General features: G+C 38.6%; 1 pseudogene; it reads left to right on the top strand.

Annotated features, from left to right (window-relative positions):
• The first annotated feature begins 9,605 nt into the window (after positions 1–9,605).
• On the top strand, positions 9,606–10,567 carry LOC131276766 (olfactory receptor 7A17-like; annotated as a pseudogene).
• The last annotated feature ends 7,430 nt before the right edge of the window (positions 10,568–17,997 follow it).

Below are 17,997 nucleotides of genomic sequence, written 5' to 3'. Positions count from 1 at the left end.
TTAAAAAAAATCAGCAGGTAATTCCAGAGGATATGATTATGCACATATCAGTAGGATCTCACTGATTGCCACTGTTAACACTGCCTAAAATGCAGGTGCTCCTGGGGACCCAGATACATCTAGGCACGTTAGAAAGGGTAGAAAACCCCATGAAATCAGCATCCCATAGGTAAGTTTTTCATTATAGTACATGATAACCCTTATCCCCCAATGTATCATAGTTAAATTCATTTGTAATTTTCTTACACATGGTTTTCCTACCCCTTTTATTTGAACTTATAGTTTGCACTATGCTATTAAATACAGGTCTCAGAGTCTTTCTCACTATTCACATACTGGGTGAGAGCTGAAACTCAGAAGGTTGCAACCAATACCTCTCCCAGTTCATCAGATGCATCCAGACAGCTAACAAAAGGATGATAATATGGCCCACTGGAAGGAACATGGGAGAGTGTGGGCTATGGTGGGGACCACAGGCCATGGGGTGCAGCGATGCCCAGAGGTGTACTCACCAGATGCAATGGATGTCATGATGATGGGGGAGAGTGTTACTGTGGGGGGAGTGGTGGGAGGAGTGGTGGGGTGGGGGTGGTGGGGGTGAATGGGGACCTCATATTTTTTGAATGGAATATTTTTTAAAAAACAAATAAATTGAGTAGAATTTGAAAAAAAAAAGAACAAAAAAATTAAAATTAAAAAAATTTAAAAAGGATAATAGGCAATGACTATCCACAGAAGCAGAGAGTATCTATAATTGCAAGCAATACTGTTCCTTCCATCTGCCCAATGGGGATCTAAGGCCCCTTTCAATCAGAATCAGTGTGGGCACCACCATCTCTGTTAGTCAACCAAAAGGGTGTTGATACAAAATACCAGAAATCATTGTCTGGTTTTTATAAAGTGTATTTACTTAAAGCAGAAGTTTGCAGATTCAATGCCAAAAAAAATAATAAATGACTTCCTTCATCAAAATCTGTTATTACATGATGGAGCAATATGGCTGCTGACATCTGCAAGATTTCAGCTCATGGAAGTCTTGTCGGACTCCTGGGGCTCTTTCCTCTCTGGACTCAGCGCCTCTGTTCTCTTCACAAGGCCAGCTGTAGACTATAATGCTCTCTTTCTTCCTGGGGCCTCTACCATGTATATGGAGACATCTCTATCCGTCTGTGTTCTTCTCCTGTGAATTTACTTCCCAGGGCTCCAAAATAAAAATTTCAAACTCTCTCCTCTGTTGCGTAGTTTTCTCTGAGAATCCCTGCCCACAAAGGGGTGAGGTCTCAATGTCCTATAGATGTGGCTTAGTCAAAGCCTTGATCATAATTTAATCAAGCAAAAGTGATACCTCTGAACATAATACAATCAAAGGGGAACATGCCCAGAGAACAGACCAGTTTACAAACCTAATCCATGATAAAGTTTTGGAATGCATAAACAATGCCAAACTGCTACACCATGCAAACATCTACAAGGGGATAATGTAATTATGGACAAAGGTAGACTTATTATGATTTTTGTGTCAGAAGAATTTGGAACATTGATATAAAGAAAATGGTCACCAGAGTTTATGACGGGGTGGGAGAGAGAACAACAAGTGTAACGTGTAGCATTTTAGATATATTGGAATCATACTGTGTGATACTGCATTGACAGATACAAGCTAATGTACATTTTGTCAAAACCTACAAAAATGTGCAGAGCAAAGTATGTATAATTTATATATAATGTAAACTATAGACCATACTTAGTAGCAATGTTTCAATACATGTTCAGTAATTGGAACAAATATTCCACACTAATGAAATATGTTAATTAGGGAAAATGTCGGGGGGGGGTAGGTGGTGGGGGTATATGGGAATCCCCATTATTTTAATGTCACATTTATATGTTCTAATGTTCCCTTAAACATAAAGACAAAAGTAAAAATACATCAATTCATACAAGAAAAATCACAATGTTTTAAAATTTATTGAAGTATATCATCCATCAACACCACGATGGATTGTTTGAGATGCAGAAACTCTTGGACCATCTGAGGCCTGACTAATGAGAATCTGCATTTGAACCTTTGGAGATTTCTGTACATATTGAGTTTGGAGATGTTCTGGTCTAGAGCGGTTCTCGGCATTTGCATTGTTGATACTTTGCACTGGAAGAATCCCTGTAATGGGTGCTATGCTGGGTATTGTAGAATTTTTACAAACATGCCCGGTGTCTGCCAACAGATGACAATATTACCACTCATTTGCCTGTTGATATCTCATAATTGTCTCCAAGCATTGCCAAATATCCCCTGGCAGGGGAAAAATCACCCATGGTTGAGAAACAATGGCCAAGATATGAGAAGTTGAAACGTCTTGAAAGAGTTCCTGTCAGTATCTCAGTCTTTACTGGATTTATATGTTTAGGTACACCACTCATTTCTGTAAATGTAGAATTAGGTTAATAAGAATACAGAACTGATCTCAGAGAACTGACTTCTGCAAAATTCTGTGAGACAATCCCTATAAATGTGCTTAGCTCTGGTAATAGTGCATAATAGAAATTGGCTATTTTATTAGGTTGTTGCAAAAGTAATTGTGGTTTTGCATTGTTGAAACTTATTGTTTGATATTGGAATACATTTTAAATAACTGTGGTTAGATTTTACATCATTTTGATGTGCATTTCTCTGTTTATATATATATTTTTCTAACCACCTATTACTTGCTGTTCATTTTATATTTATTTTAGATGATGGAAATTATGTTAGACAAAAAGCAAAGTTAAATGATTTTCTTATTTGAGTTCAAAATGGGTGGTAAATGGCAGAGACAACTTGCAAAATGAATGACCCATTTGGCCAAGAAATGCTAACAAATTTACAATACAATGCAGTGATGGTTCAAGAAGTTTTGCAAAGGAGACAAGAGCCTTGAAGATGTGGAGCATAGTGGTTGACCATCTGAAGTTGACAATGAAAATTGAGAGCAATCATCAAAGTTGATCTTTTTAATCTACAAAAGAAGTTGCTGAAGAAATCAACATCCACCATTCTACAGTCATTCGGCATTTGAAACAAATTGGAATGGTGAAAAACATCAATAAGAGGTTGTCTCATGGGCTGACCAAATTTTTTTTTAAAAACTCTTGTTTTCAAGTGTTATCTTCTCTTATTCTATGCAGGAACAACAAACCATTTCTTTTTGAGATTGTGATGTGTGATGAAAAGTGGATTTTATATGACAACTGGCAGTGACCACTCAGAGTTGGACTGAGAAACTGCAAAGAATTTACCAAAGCCAAACTCACACCAAATAAAGTTCATGGTCCCTGTTTGATGGTCTGCTGCTAGCTGATCCACGATAGCTTTCTGAATCCTGGAAAAACCATTACATCTGAGAAGTATGCTCAGCAAATTGATGAGATGCACCAAAGTCTGCAAAACCTGCAGCTGGCATTGGTTACCAGAAAGAGCCCAATTCTTCTCCACAACAATACCTGGCATCACAATGCACAACCAATGCTTGAAAAGTTGAACAAATTGGGTTATGAGGTTGGCCTCATGTGCCATATTCATCTGACCTCTCACCAACTAACTGCCACTTCTTCAAACATCTAGACAACTTTTGGCAGAGAAACACTTCCACCAGCTGCAGGATGAAGAAAATACTTTCCAAGAGCTCATTGAATCCTGAAGTATGGATTTTTATGTTACAGGAATAAACAAAGGTTTTCATTGGCAAAACTGTGTTGATTGTAATGATTCCTATTTTGAATAAAGATGTGTTTGAGTCTATTTATCATGATTTAAAATTCATGGTCCAGTACCACAATTCCTTTTGCAGCAACCTAATAATTGACAAATATCTTATAAATGAAGAGATAAATTACAGCTATTAACTAGTGTCATAACCATGATTGGGCAAACTCATTAAAGATCCAAGGGGTGAACTGTCTATGGTTTCTTAAACAAGGAGCCAAGTTTTCCACCTTGTTGAAGAGGGAAGAGCAATGTTTTGGAGAGAAAATTAGGGGTTTTATCTTTATCTCAAGTAAATACTTGGAGACCCAAGTCTGTAATGAGGATAGCATCATAGTTGGAGACTTGGTAAAACTTTAAATTGAAGGCTGGGAAAGATGCATGAGTATACAAGGCAGAAGAATGCATAAACAGGGAGTAAAAAAAGTTTATTTCACCTAATTGCAACCTGGTCTCTTGGAAACGGAGTCAGAAGGAACACTTTTAATTCTCTACTGACCAATGTCCCAATGGGAAATGATAGCTCAGGAGATGAAGTAAGAAGGAAATATGCTAATGAGGGAGAGAGGGTCTTGTGCTAATAAGCAGCAAAAGGAAAGCTGTAAAAGTCTCCTCTACTGTCACTCATTCTGCAGCTTTGGGCTGAATGTGATATTGTTTACCAGGTTTCTAGTTTGCAGACTAAAGCCTGACTCCTTCCTGCTGTCTTGACTGGGGATAGAGCTTAAGTGTGCATAATCAACCTCTTGGGAGGGATTCACACTTTTGTGCAGTGTCTTCATTCTCAGGAATGCCACACAGGTGAGTAGCAGAGTCCAGTGGATAATGCAGGAAAGGTTCAGAGGGAACAGAAGCCAAGAACTTTTACCTGAGGTTATCTGAGGGCATGCCAAACCTAGTCCAGAAGCACAAGATACCAATGCTAGTTTTCTTACTTGACTAATAAATTAATATTTTACCTATTATGTAAACAATAAACAGCACTGAACTGAGAAACACATAGGTCATTTTTGAAAATTGTTGATGGGAAGAGAAGACCAATTAAGGCAGCAAAGGGAAGATGAAAGCACTTCTAGGAAAAGCAGAATATATGTCCAAGAATTTTGCTATTAAGAGGAATAAGTGGTATTATCAACTGAGGAAGTCACATCAAAAATAAAGTATTTTCTACTTTAAAAATAGTGTATATTTGAGTATGTTTTGCATTGATGAGAAATATCAAGATAATAGATATAAATATCACCATGGAACATGGTTCATATACTTTTTTGCATGCTCGCCAGCTCTCTCATGTTGGCTATTCTCATGAAAGAAGCATTTTTTTTTATTTAATAAGGGATGGGTGAATACTATAGCATAGAATATTAAAATAATTTCCTTACATCTGAGACTGAATATGAATTTTGTCTTTGATAGCCATTTGCTTGCTCTGTTTTTCTCTCCATTCCAGTTGTTTAAACAGTGTTTTAATTTTTTCTAATTGCATTGGTTCAAAGAAAAATTAAATTTTCCCACCAACATTGCTTTTTCATTTAATATTTTCTGTTTATATAGATGTATTTATGGGAAATGGGTCAAAGATAATTTTCCTTGATCTAGTCAATCAAGTGCTACATATTGTAATTCCCCCATTTTTTTTCCGAACATAGAAAAATTTTCTGAATTTTTTGTGTTTTAATAAATCATGTTTTTTCATATAATGCCATGTTATTATCTCATTGTTCTGTTTTTCCTTTTGTGGTAGTAGCGACTATGTCATCGGTTGAAAAGCATTCTTATTTTTCATTCAACTAAATGTCACCTCTAATTTTTCCTTGAGAATATATGAATCACTATCTATTTATACAGTTTAATATATAAATTTTGATAATTATTAGTCCTTGTATTTGAGATGTCTATATTTTAATATTCTTTCATTCTCAGGTCTTTGCCAGTTTAATTTTGAATTAGTGAACCATATTAATGTCAATAGATTACTGTTATATTATGTGTTTTCTTTCTGGTGTTAGTTTTACATTTTCCATTCTATTGTTTAATACAGTTGCTTTGAATCCAGCATATTTAACTGTTTTAATTTAATTTAATTTAATTTAATTACTTTAATTTTTTAACTTTCAATTTTCTTAAAATGTGCTTTCTTTGTTCATGTGCTGAAATTTCCATCTCTGTGAAAATACAGGTGAAGTTTCTGTTCATTTGAATCTGACCTTTTCCTGGAGAATTTAGAGTACAATAAAATGAGTGCATGTGTCACATGATTTTTTCAGGGACACAACATTTGAAGACAATTAATTGGGGTAAAAGAATGGAGGTCATGACATCTTAAGGAGTATATATTTTGTGCTTTGGCATGGTTATTGTATATTGCACAAGGACCAGAACCAGGACTTGAGTGTGTCCAATGGATTTTCCAAAAAGACATCAGACCAAAGGCCCAAAGACAAAAAAGAAAATAGTGCTACCTAAGGAAAGCAAGAAAGAGAACTGCTGCACACACCATGGGACCATAAAAATATCAATGTAGTCCTATAAGTACAGGACAAGCGCAAGCATAAATGGCAGATCAGGGGGTGATGTGGCGACCATGAAAAGGCAGGTGCAGCGAGAATAGATGCTCTATACACGGCCCTTGACCCATTCACTCCCTCACTGACTACGGGTTCTCACTCTCAACCTCTGTCTTCCCTTTTATTCCCCCTTCATACTGTGTTTTCCCCATTAGCAGGGACCTGCCTTTTAAAAATCAAGTTTGTCTTTAGTACAATGGCTCCCAAAAATATTTGTCCATTTCTGAGAGTAAGACACATTTTTACAACTTTTTGATCCACAGCGAGCCTTTGCGCACACAAATATCCCCGTAACATACATGAATGAGCAGATTCCTGAAATATTTTTATGTGCCTGTGCTATGTTTGATGCACTCTGATATATATATATGTATATATATTTGTGTGTTTATATAATATTTACACATATAAATTTATATCTTCATGGGGCTTTAAACAGTTGACTGTGTATAATTTCTTTTTTACTTGCAGAACTTCCTAATAGGACTGGTTTAGTAGTGACAAAATTCCTCAGCTTTTGTTTCTCTCAGAATGTCTTAGTTTCTCCCTCTAACAATATTTTTTTTCAAATTTAGATGTAATTTACTAGAAATGTTAAGCTAAATTTTAAGTGACATTAAAAACAAGCTAATTAAACTTAAAATTGTTAAATGATAAACATATAGAGATGTATAAAAAGGATTAAAAAGTTATCAGTATTAATAGAAAAAAATCAAATTTGAAAGACAGGAACTTTGTTTAGTTTTGTATTTATATAATTTAATAATTCTACTATTCCTTCATATAAAAATCCCCCCAAATTTTTAATACATTTTGTCGCTCCTTTTTAGTTTGTTTGGCTTTGCATTGTTGTTTTAATTCCTCTGCTCATTTTACCCTTGGGCTGTTCATTTTCTGTAACTTGTCTTGATGGTATAAAGAAATCATTCCATTGTCTTTAAGATAAATGGTATTTTTGCTCTTCTATTATTGTTTCGGTGGATCAAGGTAGCTTTCAAAGAGATTGGTCAGCTGTCGGGAACAAGGAGGCACTTTCTTCCTCACATTTACTCAGGGATGTCCTGATCTCATTATATATTTTTTCTTTTTCCTCCCATTTCTCTGTTTCTGAACAGTATATTTATTTTTTAAAAAGCTCTCAAGTAAAAAAAAAAAAAAAAAAAAAGCTCTCAAGTAGTCACACCAAAGGTAAGCCCATGGTTTACATGAACATAGAAAGATGACAATTTTAGAAATGAAAGTCTGCATGTTCTGCCCTGTTTCCACTCATGACCACGCTGTGTATTGTTGAAAAGACCATTAATGCACATGAAGAAGCCATAGTGTGCTGTCTGCATGGGTGCTTATGTGGTCTGACTTCAGAGCAGGCGTACCTGGGCTCATGTTCCAAAATATGTGCCTTATAATACAGAGACTTAGATATAAAGGATATTTTCATTTATAGTGGGGGAATCATTAGAAAACAAGTCAAAAAATGAGCAGTACAACATATGGTCAAGGGTTCTCTTTTTCCTGAAGTTTTAACAGCAGACATAAGCCCACCACATTTTTTTAAAGAATGATTTATTTTTATTTTTAAAGATTTAGATTCCATAAACATTACATAAAAAATATAATAGATCCCCATATGCTCCAAACCCTCACCCTCACACACTTTCCCATAGTAACAACATATTTCATTAGTGTGTACATGTTTCAAGTGATGAACACATTTTGAAGCATTGCTACTAACCATGGACTATAGGTCATATTATACTTTATACGCTGTCCTGCACAATTTTTAAAGGTGTTTACAAAATGTTCAATGGCCTTTATCTATCACTGCAATGTCATGCAGGACAAATCCAATGTCCTGAAAATGCTCTCATATTACACATATTTTTCCTCTCCTATCCTTCAGAACTTCTGGTGGTCACTGTCTTTATATCAATTTTAAGAGCTCTTCCATTGTTAGAATAATAATAAGTCTATAGTAGAATAATACTAAGTCACGTTAGTCCATTGTTCATTTCCCAATCATGAGGATTTGGTGATGTTGATGCCTACTTTGCTTCTAGATGAGAGGAGGCTTGGAATCCATGGGGCAGATGGATTGGAATATCTTCCTTGCCATTGCAGACACTCTGTTCCTTGGCATGGATGTTATCCTGTATCATCTCCTTGTTAGTTGTCCTGGATGAATCCAATGAACTGGAGAGTAGGTGTTGCAACCCTGCTGAAATTCAGGGCTCCCCTGGCACAAGGATGGACTGAACATATTTAAGTCTCCAGGAATATGTTTATCAATTACAGTGACACATTTAGATGTAAATAAAATTGGCAGAAGACACACACGTAGAGAACCTATAAATGAATCTAACTCTGCTAGACTTGGAGCATAAATTCCAAAGTTGGGTCCACTGCCAAAATGCATAATTCCTAAGCTGTCTGCCCTGCTAATAGTTTTTGGATGTCTCTCGAGCCTTCAGGAGCCCTGCAATTTGAGGCTTTCTTTTCTGTGTCACTCAATGAGATTATCCTGGACTTGCATACACATAAATTTCTAAAATGAACTCTGGACTCTGAAATGTCTTAGCCATAAAAATTCATTTGTATTCACCGTTTCCTCCTCACTTCATTCTTAACTCTTCTCTAGTCATCTTATCAGTTTCACTTTTGTTCTAGTCCCTAACCAAACAGGCTTCCTTGTTGATCTTGAGCATCAGAATCCAGCCCCTTCTTTAGGGTGTGTTCCATTGACTTTCTCTCAGGTGATCACTCTTCCCCAGGTTTCCTTGTGACTCCCAAGTTCTCACTGAGAGGTGTATGCTAAAATGACTTCTTTTCTACAGGACCTGCTTGAACAAAAGATAAAAAATAGTACTTCCTTTACACTGTCTCCTTTTTTCTAGCTCCTCTCCTAAGAGTGTTACATCTGACATCTATATGATCATTTTTTATTCATTTACATTCTTTCTGAATCATCAGAATATAGTGTTTATTTGTTGCACTGCTGTTTTCCTATTGTCTACACATTGCCTGATATATATATACATCATTCAACACACACACCTCCAGTGAATGAATAGATATTTCATTAAAATGTAGAATTCGTGAGTACTTGAAGAAGTCAAGAAAGGGTAAGGAAATCCTCCTTAGAATTGGTACTGTAAGTTCCTTAATGGATCAGAGGCATAAAATATATATAGAAATTAATATCTTGACTTAAAAATTATAGCATTTCATCTGTGATAGTAATAACTGTTGGTGTGAAATTTATTGATTTCTTTCTTCTTTTTGGTAGTCATATAAATAATATGAAGCCAGGAAATGACACCCAAATTTCAAAATTTCTTCTCCTGGGATTTTCAGAGGAGCCAGAATTACAGCCCTTAATCTTTGGGCTGTTTCTGGACATGTACTTGGTTACGTGCATTGGGAACCTGCTCATCATTCTAGCCACCATCACTGACTCCCACCTCCAAAAGCCCATGTACTTCTTCCTCTGCAACTTATCTTTTATAGACATCTGTTTATCCTCCACCACTGTGCCAAAGATGCTGGTAAACATACAGGAACAGAGCAGAGCCATAACCTATGCAGGATGCATCACTCAGATGTCTTGTTTCATGCAGTTTGCAGGGTTAGATGCTGTCCTCCTGGCTGTGATGGCCTATGACCGCTTTGTGGCCATCTGTCACCCCCTGCACTACATAGTCATCATGAACCCCCGGCTCTGTGTCCTGCTTGTACTTGGGTCCTGGATTATGATTTCCCTGCATTCCTTGCTAGAAAGCTTAATGGTGTTGCAGCTGTCCTTTTGTGCACCCTTGGAAATCCCACACTTTTTCTGTGAACTTAATCAGTTGGTCCAACTTGCCTGTTCTGACTCCTTCATCAATGACATAGTGATGTACTTTTCAACTGGGCTTCTCTGGGTGGAGGTCCCCTTGCTGGGATCCTTTTCTCTTACTTTAAAATTGTTTCTTCAATACATGCAATCTCATCAGCTCAGGGGAAGTATAAAGCATTTTCCACCTGTGCATCTCACCTCTTGGTGGTCTCCTTATTTTATTGTACAAGCATAGCGGTGTACCTTAGTTCTGCTGACTCACAGAACACACATTCAGGTGCTCCAGCCTCAGTGATGTACACTGTGGTCACACCCATGCTGAACCCCTTCATCTACAGCCTGAGAAATAAAGACCTAAAGGGGGCTCTGAAAAAATTATTTGGAAGGAAATCAAAGGTATCATTATCCCTGCAGCTGAGGATGTGACTATGAATACAGAACTCAACGACACATCCAGAAACTGTGAATTCTGTTCACCAAACATGTGAGTAGAAGTTGTCTTTTCTATTTAATACATAGAGTTTCAAAGTGATTGATTTTAAATCACTTTTTAAAAAATTAAGGTATCTCTCTCCTTTTCATAAGTTACACTTATTTCCTTTATTCACCTTCCCAATTTCCAAATTTATTCTCAAACATGGATGGGAACCGATTTGGAAATTCCATCATATTTCAAGAATCATGATTTCCTTAAGGATTTTCTTTTCTGAAATCCTCATTTATCATCAAAGAAACATATTCCTCTTTTTAAATGAAAGAGCAGTGGTGAGTTTCCGTGCTGCTATGGAAAAAAAAAAATAACACCTGTTGTCTAAGTCCATTTAAAAAATTATAATCTAGGGGAATGTCTGACAGTACAGCTTTTAGGTTTTGTGTCGATCATTCCTTTCTATATGCTCTTTGCAATCATTTCAGCTTTCACATATTAACCTTCTTATAGATGGTAATCTGGTTTTATTCTTCTTATTAGAATCCAGTCTTCTTATTCAGCTTTTTGCCAACAGAGATTAACATGGATGTTTTTAGAAGAAGATACTAAAGCTAAAATGGTGTGTCCAAACCGTGTCTTTCAGGTGAATTATAGATTAAAATATATGTATAAATTTATGGTATTATATGGACATAGCATCACATATCATTTAAAACATTCCCATGGAAAGTTTAAAAATCATGCATTGTTTTAATATAAACATTTTTTCTTTTTGATGATTTGTTTGTAATCATTGACAAATGGAAGCTTGATGTTCATATGTAAGGCTATATATCCACTGGTACATAGGACTGTATTGTACATTCTATATTATTTTACTGAATCATATTCCCGTTTCTGCTTGAAAATTTCCAATGATAACTACACTTGTTATCCATATGTTCTTCTAAGCAAGCTTTGTGCCCTTTTTAACATATATGAAAACAGGAAACATCAGATGAGGGAACAAACTATGTACTTACTTATATGAACAATAGATGACTGACACAAGAGTGTGTATTCCTGCTCCAAAATATTTCTGGTTTAGGCGGCTTCTGTCTCAGGGCCATCAATTCTGTACAAATATGCTTATCTGTCCATAAGCTCCTAGCTATCTGAAAGTTAACCTTTTGTAGTCAGTTTTAAGTACAGTTATCTGATGTAAATTTGGGGAAAAAATGTGATAATCAATTCTGTATTCAAATGCCTGAAGAAATGCAAGAAAAATAGAAGAATCAGAATTTTCTGTTATCCTCCTTTCTGTTAGTGTTAATTATGTGTCTATTAGCTATTGCAGCATAACAAGATATCCCAGAATTAAATAGCTAAGTTACTAGAGTCTATGGTATGGAGTTTTATTTTTTAATTGTTTTTCTTTATTTTCTTTAAATACTACATTCAAAAAATATGAGGTCCCCATATACCCCCCACCCCACCCATGCAAACCCTCCCACATCAACAAACTCTTCCATCATTGTGGCACATCCACTGCACCCAGCGAATACATTCTGGAGAACCACTGCAGCACATGGACAGTGGTCCACATTGTAGTCCACACTCTCCCCCAGTCAAGCCAGTGGGCCACGACAGGACACACAATGTCCAGCATCCGTCCCTGCAGCACAACCTAGGACAACTCCAAATCCTGAAAATGCCCCTACACCATATCTCTTCTTCCCTCTCCCAACAGTCAGCAGCCACTGTGGCCACTCTCTCCACATCACTATTACAATTTCTCCCCTTACTAATCACAATATTTCCCTAGCAGAACACCAGTAATTCTGCTCTAATCCGTACTATATTCCTTCATTATGTGGACATGGGGTGGCTATGTCCAGTCCCCCTCTACATCAAGAGGGGGTTCAGATTCCATATGGATGATGGATTCAATTCTACTGCTTGCAGTTGTAGGCACTCTTGGCTCCCTGGTGTGATGGATGACCCTCTTCCCCTCCCTGTCAGCTGGCCAGGGTAAGCTCAAGAAACCAGAGGGAAAGAGCTGCAAGTCTGCTGAGGCCCAGGGCCTGGCTGTCACATGGACAGTTCAGAGATTCAAGTCTCCTGAGTATACACCAACCCAAACACCAACCACAGGTCCGGTAATAGTAACAGAAGAGGCATGCGTAGAAAGGTTATATCTAAGTCCAACTCCATCACATTCAGGAACACAAACTCCAAAGCAGGGCCAACTAACATGGCCCTGAGCTCCAGAGCCATCTGCCTTGACCATAGAACCTGTGGGTCACTGCATTTCTCAGGAGAACCAGTCCATGGGTTTCCATCTCCCTTGACTGTCTCTGGTAACCTGATGAGGCATGCATAAACATCACCCCCTGATGACCTTCTGGCTCTTTTTTGGAGACTCATAGCCATATAAACTCATTTGTCCTTTCCATTTCCCCCTTTTATCGAAGGTCAAAATGCAGTTTTTAACACCTGATATTACATGTAGGCTGAGATATTCTGCTAGTCTGAGTTGACCTCTTTGCTCATGAACTTTTTGTAGTTACATCATTAGCTGGTGCTTGGTAGTAATCCCTCAGTGCGAGGGAGGCTCATCCCCAGGAGTCATGTCCCACGCTGGGGGAAGGTAATGCACCTACATGCTGAGTTTGGCTTAGACAGTGATGGCATTTGAGCAACATGAAGGCTCTCAGGAGGTAACTCTTAGGCACCCCACAGCTATAGGCTTAGTTCATATTTCAGGCACACAGGCTCATAATCAGAGCCATTAGTATCAAGGGTTCATCATTGGACCATCCTTCTTTATTGGTCTTTGCCTTTGCACTTTTGCCATTGTTCCCCTGGGGATGTGATAGAGCTCCCCTGGTCAGGAATTCAGCACTCTCTCATCTGTCGTTTCCAACTGAAACCACTATGAAAATATCCAAACCTTTCTATGTACCCTGTTTACATGCCGTAGAGAAATCCCTCCCAACCGTGTGTCCCCCACTAATGAACTCCACACAAGTGCTTCTCCCCCACCATAGTTGAACCTCTCTGTAGCCCAAAATTCTTCAAAAAGGAAACCCAAATATATTGCCAGCTTCCATTAATAGAAAAATGGAATATAGTGATGGGTTTAAAGGTTAGATATAGAATACATAGAAATTTAGAAAAATTAAGTAATGGGAAAATAAAGTGGGTATCAAATAAATGAAAAAATGAAAAAGATTTGTTTTTGATATTTTGCCTTTCATCACTGCTACAGGTGTTGCCCTGTATCTACAGTGGCAATGAAATTTCTTCATTTCTTCATCGTGTCTACCTCCTTTCCTTTTTTTCCCCCCTGATTATTAGTTTCTCTTGACATAAGTTTAAGGCCACAGTAATTCACATATACAATATATGGTACTCCCACATGTCCAACATCAAATCCTTTGTCCCTTCCCCAACAGTGAACTTTTTACATGTTCATATTGTATTTACTGAGCTAATAAACAGATATTGAAATGATAGCTTTCAAACATGGTTCCATTTGGGTTTACATGATAGTTTATTTTTTTTTAATTTTTTTTTTTAATTTTTTTATTTTTTTTTCTTTTTTTTTTTTTTAATTTTTTTATTTTTTATTGACTTTGTAATAATATTACATTAAAAATATATATGTGAGGTCCCATTCAACCCCACCCCCCCACCCCCCCTCTCCCCCCCCCCAACAACACTCGTTCCCATCATCATGACACATCCATTGGATTTGGTAAGTACATCTTTGGGCACCTCTGCACCTCATATACATTGGTTCACATCATGGCCTATACTCTCCTCTATTCCATCATGTAGGCCCTGTGAGGATTTACAATGTCCGGTGATTACCTCTGAAGCACCATCCAGGGCAGCTCCATGTCCCGAAGACACCTCCACCTCTCATCTCTTCCTGCCTTTCCCCATACCCTTTGTCCATTATGTCCACTTTTCCCAATCCAATGCCACCTCTTCTATGTGGACACTGGATTGGTTGTGTCCATTGCACCTTTATGTCAAGAGGAGGCTCAGATTCCACCTGGATGCTGGATGCAATCCTCCCATTTTCAGTTGTAATCACTCTAGGCTCCATGGTGTGGTGGTTGTCCTTCTTCACCTCCATCTTAGCTGAGTGTGGTAAGTCCAATAAATCAGATTGTAGGTGCTGGAGTCTGTTGAGGCTCAGGATCTGGCTATCACATTGTCAGTCCAGAGATTCAAATCCCCTAAATATATCTTAAACCCCAACATTAACTGCACCTCCAGCACATTAGCATGAAAGTCTTATGAAGGGAGATCCCATCTGAGTCCAGATTCATCACACATAAACACCATTTCCAAAGAGGGGCCATCTGCCCTGGTAGTTAACCCCATCGGCCATGACCATAACTCCCATGGGTCTCTTTAGCCCTCAAAGGAACCAATATCTGGGGGTTGTATCTGCTTTATCTGTCTCTCTGACTCTGCTCAGTTGTGCATGAGGGCAAACCTTCTGCCAGCCTCCAGACTCTTTTTTAGAAACTCGTAGCCATATAAACTCATTTCTCCTTTCCATTTCCCCCTTACTTTAGGTCAAACAGCATTTTAAAGTCATGGTATTTTATGTAGACATGGATATTCTGCTGATCCGCATTGAACCTTCCGTATAAGGTCATTTTCCAGTTGCATCATCAGTTGGTAGTTGATAGTGGTCCCTCGTTGCCAGGGAGGCTCATCCCCGGGTGTCATGTCCCACGCTGGGGGGAAGGCATTGCATTTACATGCTGAGTTTGGCTTCGAGACTGGCCACATTTGAGTAACATGAAGGCTGACAGAAGGAAATTCCCAGGCACAAAGTTGCTCTAGGCCTTGTTATTATTTTGGGTTTATCAGCTCACAAGCATAGTCATTAGTATCAGGGGCTCACTGTTGAACCCTCACTCCCTCCCGGTCCCCACCACTGTACCTGGGAGACTGTCGCTGCTCCCCTAGGGACCACGACAGAGCACCACTGGCCAGGAACCCAGTACCCCCCCTACTGTGGTTTTTAATTGTTGCCACTATGAGTATATCCAAACATTACCATGCACCCTGGACATATGTTCTGTACAGCTCCCTGTCAGTCATATATCATCTGTCATTGGTATCCCATACCAGTATCCCTCCATTGCCATTGTTGAAACACTCTGTGATCCAGAACTCCCCGAAATTTGAAGCCCAATATAATGTCATGGTCCCTTACTAGGGAATGGCATATAGCGATGAGTTTTAAGGATAGATAAAGAACTTGGATAAAGTTAGATAAAGAACTTAGATAAAGAATGTTGACTTGAAAAAATTCCACATCCTATTTTTTTCTTTTTTTTTTTTTCCCCCCCCCCCCTAATTATTCAGCTTTTCTTCACAGGAGTCCTAGACCACAGCAATGTATATATATAATATACAGCACTCCCACACATCCACCAGAAAACCTTTTCCCTTCCACAGTGATACTCTTACGCCCTATTCATATCATATTTACTTAAAGTGATGTACAGAGTCTGAGACATTAGCTTTCTAACAAGGTGACATCTGTGTTTACATTATGGTGCATACTTTAGGATACACAGTTCTTTACATTTTTAGTTATCCTATGTTTTACATTATGGTTTACATTTTAGCCCACAGACTTTTATACATTTTTGGTGTAATTTAACATGACCTATATTCATCATGTCTAGATCCTGTGGAACATTTCCATTGCCCCACAGTTACCCTGATTCCATGTATTCAACACCTCTTTCCCGTTCCCCTCAACACCCACCATGAGAATCAATCTTCATTACTTGAGGGACCATATTCAGAGATAACTGCAAAAATGTTGAGGGCTTGACATACGTATTTTTTTTGGTCTCTATTTTTTTTAATATTACATTAAAAAAATATGAGGTTCACATATACCCCCCCACCCCCATCACCCCACTCCTTCCCCCATAACAACAATCTCCTGCATCATCATGAGACATTAATTGCCTTTGGTGAATACATCTCTGAGCACCACTGCACCTCATGGTCAATGGTCCACATCATAGCCCACACTATCCCACAGTCCACCCAATGGGCCATGGGAGGACATACAATATCCCGTAAATGTCCCTGCAGCAGCACCCAGGGCAACTCCAAGTCCCACAAATGCCCCCACATCTCATCTCTTCCTCCCACTCCGTACCCCGAGCAGCCACCATGGCCACTTTCTCCACATCAATGCCACATTTTCTTTGATTACTATTCACAATAGTTCATGAATAGAATATCAGTAAGTCCACTCTAATCCATACTCTATCCGTCCATCCTATGGGCCTTGGAATGGTTGTGTCCACTCCACATCTATATCAAGAGGGGGCTTAGATTCCACATGAGTGCTGGATGCAATTCTCCTGCTTTCAGATGCAGGCTCCCTGGTGCGGTGGTTGACCTTTCTTTACCTCCATGGTAAATGAGTCAGGGAACTCCCATACACCAGAGTGTAGGATTTGCAAGTCTGATGAGGCTCAGGGGGCCTGACTATCACAGGTCCCCTGGGTAAACACCAGCACGAACTACATTTCCAGTAAAAGTAAAAGGAGAGACTTGTGGACAAAGATCACATCTAAGTCCAGCTCCATCACACAGAAACACAAACTCCAAAGTAGGGCCACCTGAGATAGCACTGAACTCCATCTGCCATGACCATAGAACCTGTGGGTCTCTGTATCCCTCAGCAGAACCTATACCTGGGGTTTTATCTACTTTATCTGTCTCTGGGACTCTGCTCAGGTGTGCATAAGGACCTCACCTCTGATAACCTCCTGGCTCTTTTGGGAGACTCATAGCCATATAAACTCATTTGTCCTTTCCATTTCCCCCTTTTCTTCAGGTCAAAAAGCATTTTTATCTCCTGGTATTATATGTAGACTGAGATATTCTGCTGGTCTGAGTTGACCCATTTATTCAAGGTCTTTTTCTATTTACATCATCGGCTGGTACTTGGAAGTAATCCCTTGGTGCCAGGGAGGCTCATCCCCAGAGTTCATGTCCCATGCTGGGGTGAAGAAAACACATTTACATGCTGATTTTGGCTTCAAGACTGGCCACATTTGAGCAACATGGAAGATCTCAGGAGGTAACTCTTAGGCACCCTGCAGCTCTAGGCCTTGTTCTTATTTCAGGTGCACAGGCTTACAAGCATAGTCATTAGTATCGAGGGCTCATTTTTGGACCTTCCTTCTTTTTTGGTCTTTGCCGTTGCATTTGGGGGATTGTTGCTGTTCCTTTAGGAATTGTGATAGAGCTCTGCTGGCTGGAACTCAGCACTCCCTTAGTTGTTTTTAATTGTAACCACTATGAAAATATCCAAACATTTTTACATACCCTGGATATATGCCCTGTAAGACTCCCTGCCAACCATGTGTCCCCTGTCAATAAT

This window comes from Dasypus novemcinctus, chromosome 30 (assembly GCF_030445035.2).
Source record: "Dasypus novemcinctus isolate mDasNov1 chromosome 30, mDasNov1.1.hap2, whole genome shotgun sequence".
In the NCBI taxonomy this organism is placed as follows: domain Eukaryota; kingdom Metazoa; phylum Chordata; class Mammalia; order Cingulata; family Dasypodidae; genus Dasypus; species Dasypus novemcinctus.
Note: the sequence above shows the minus strand (reverse complement) of the source record. Positions and strands in the feature narration are given on the sequence as shown.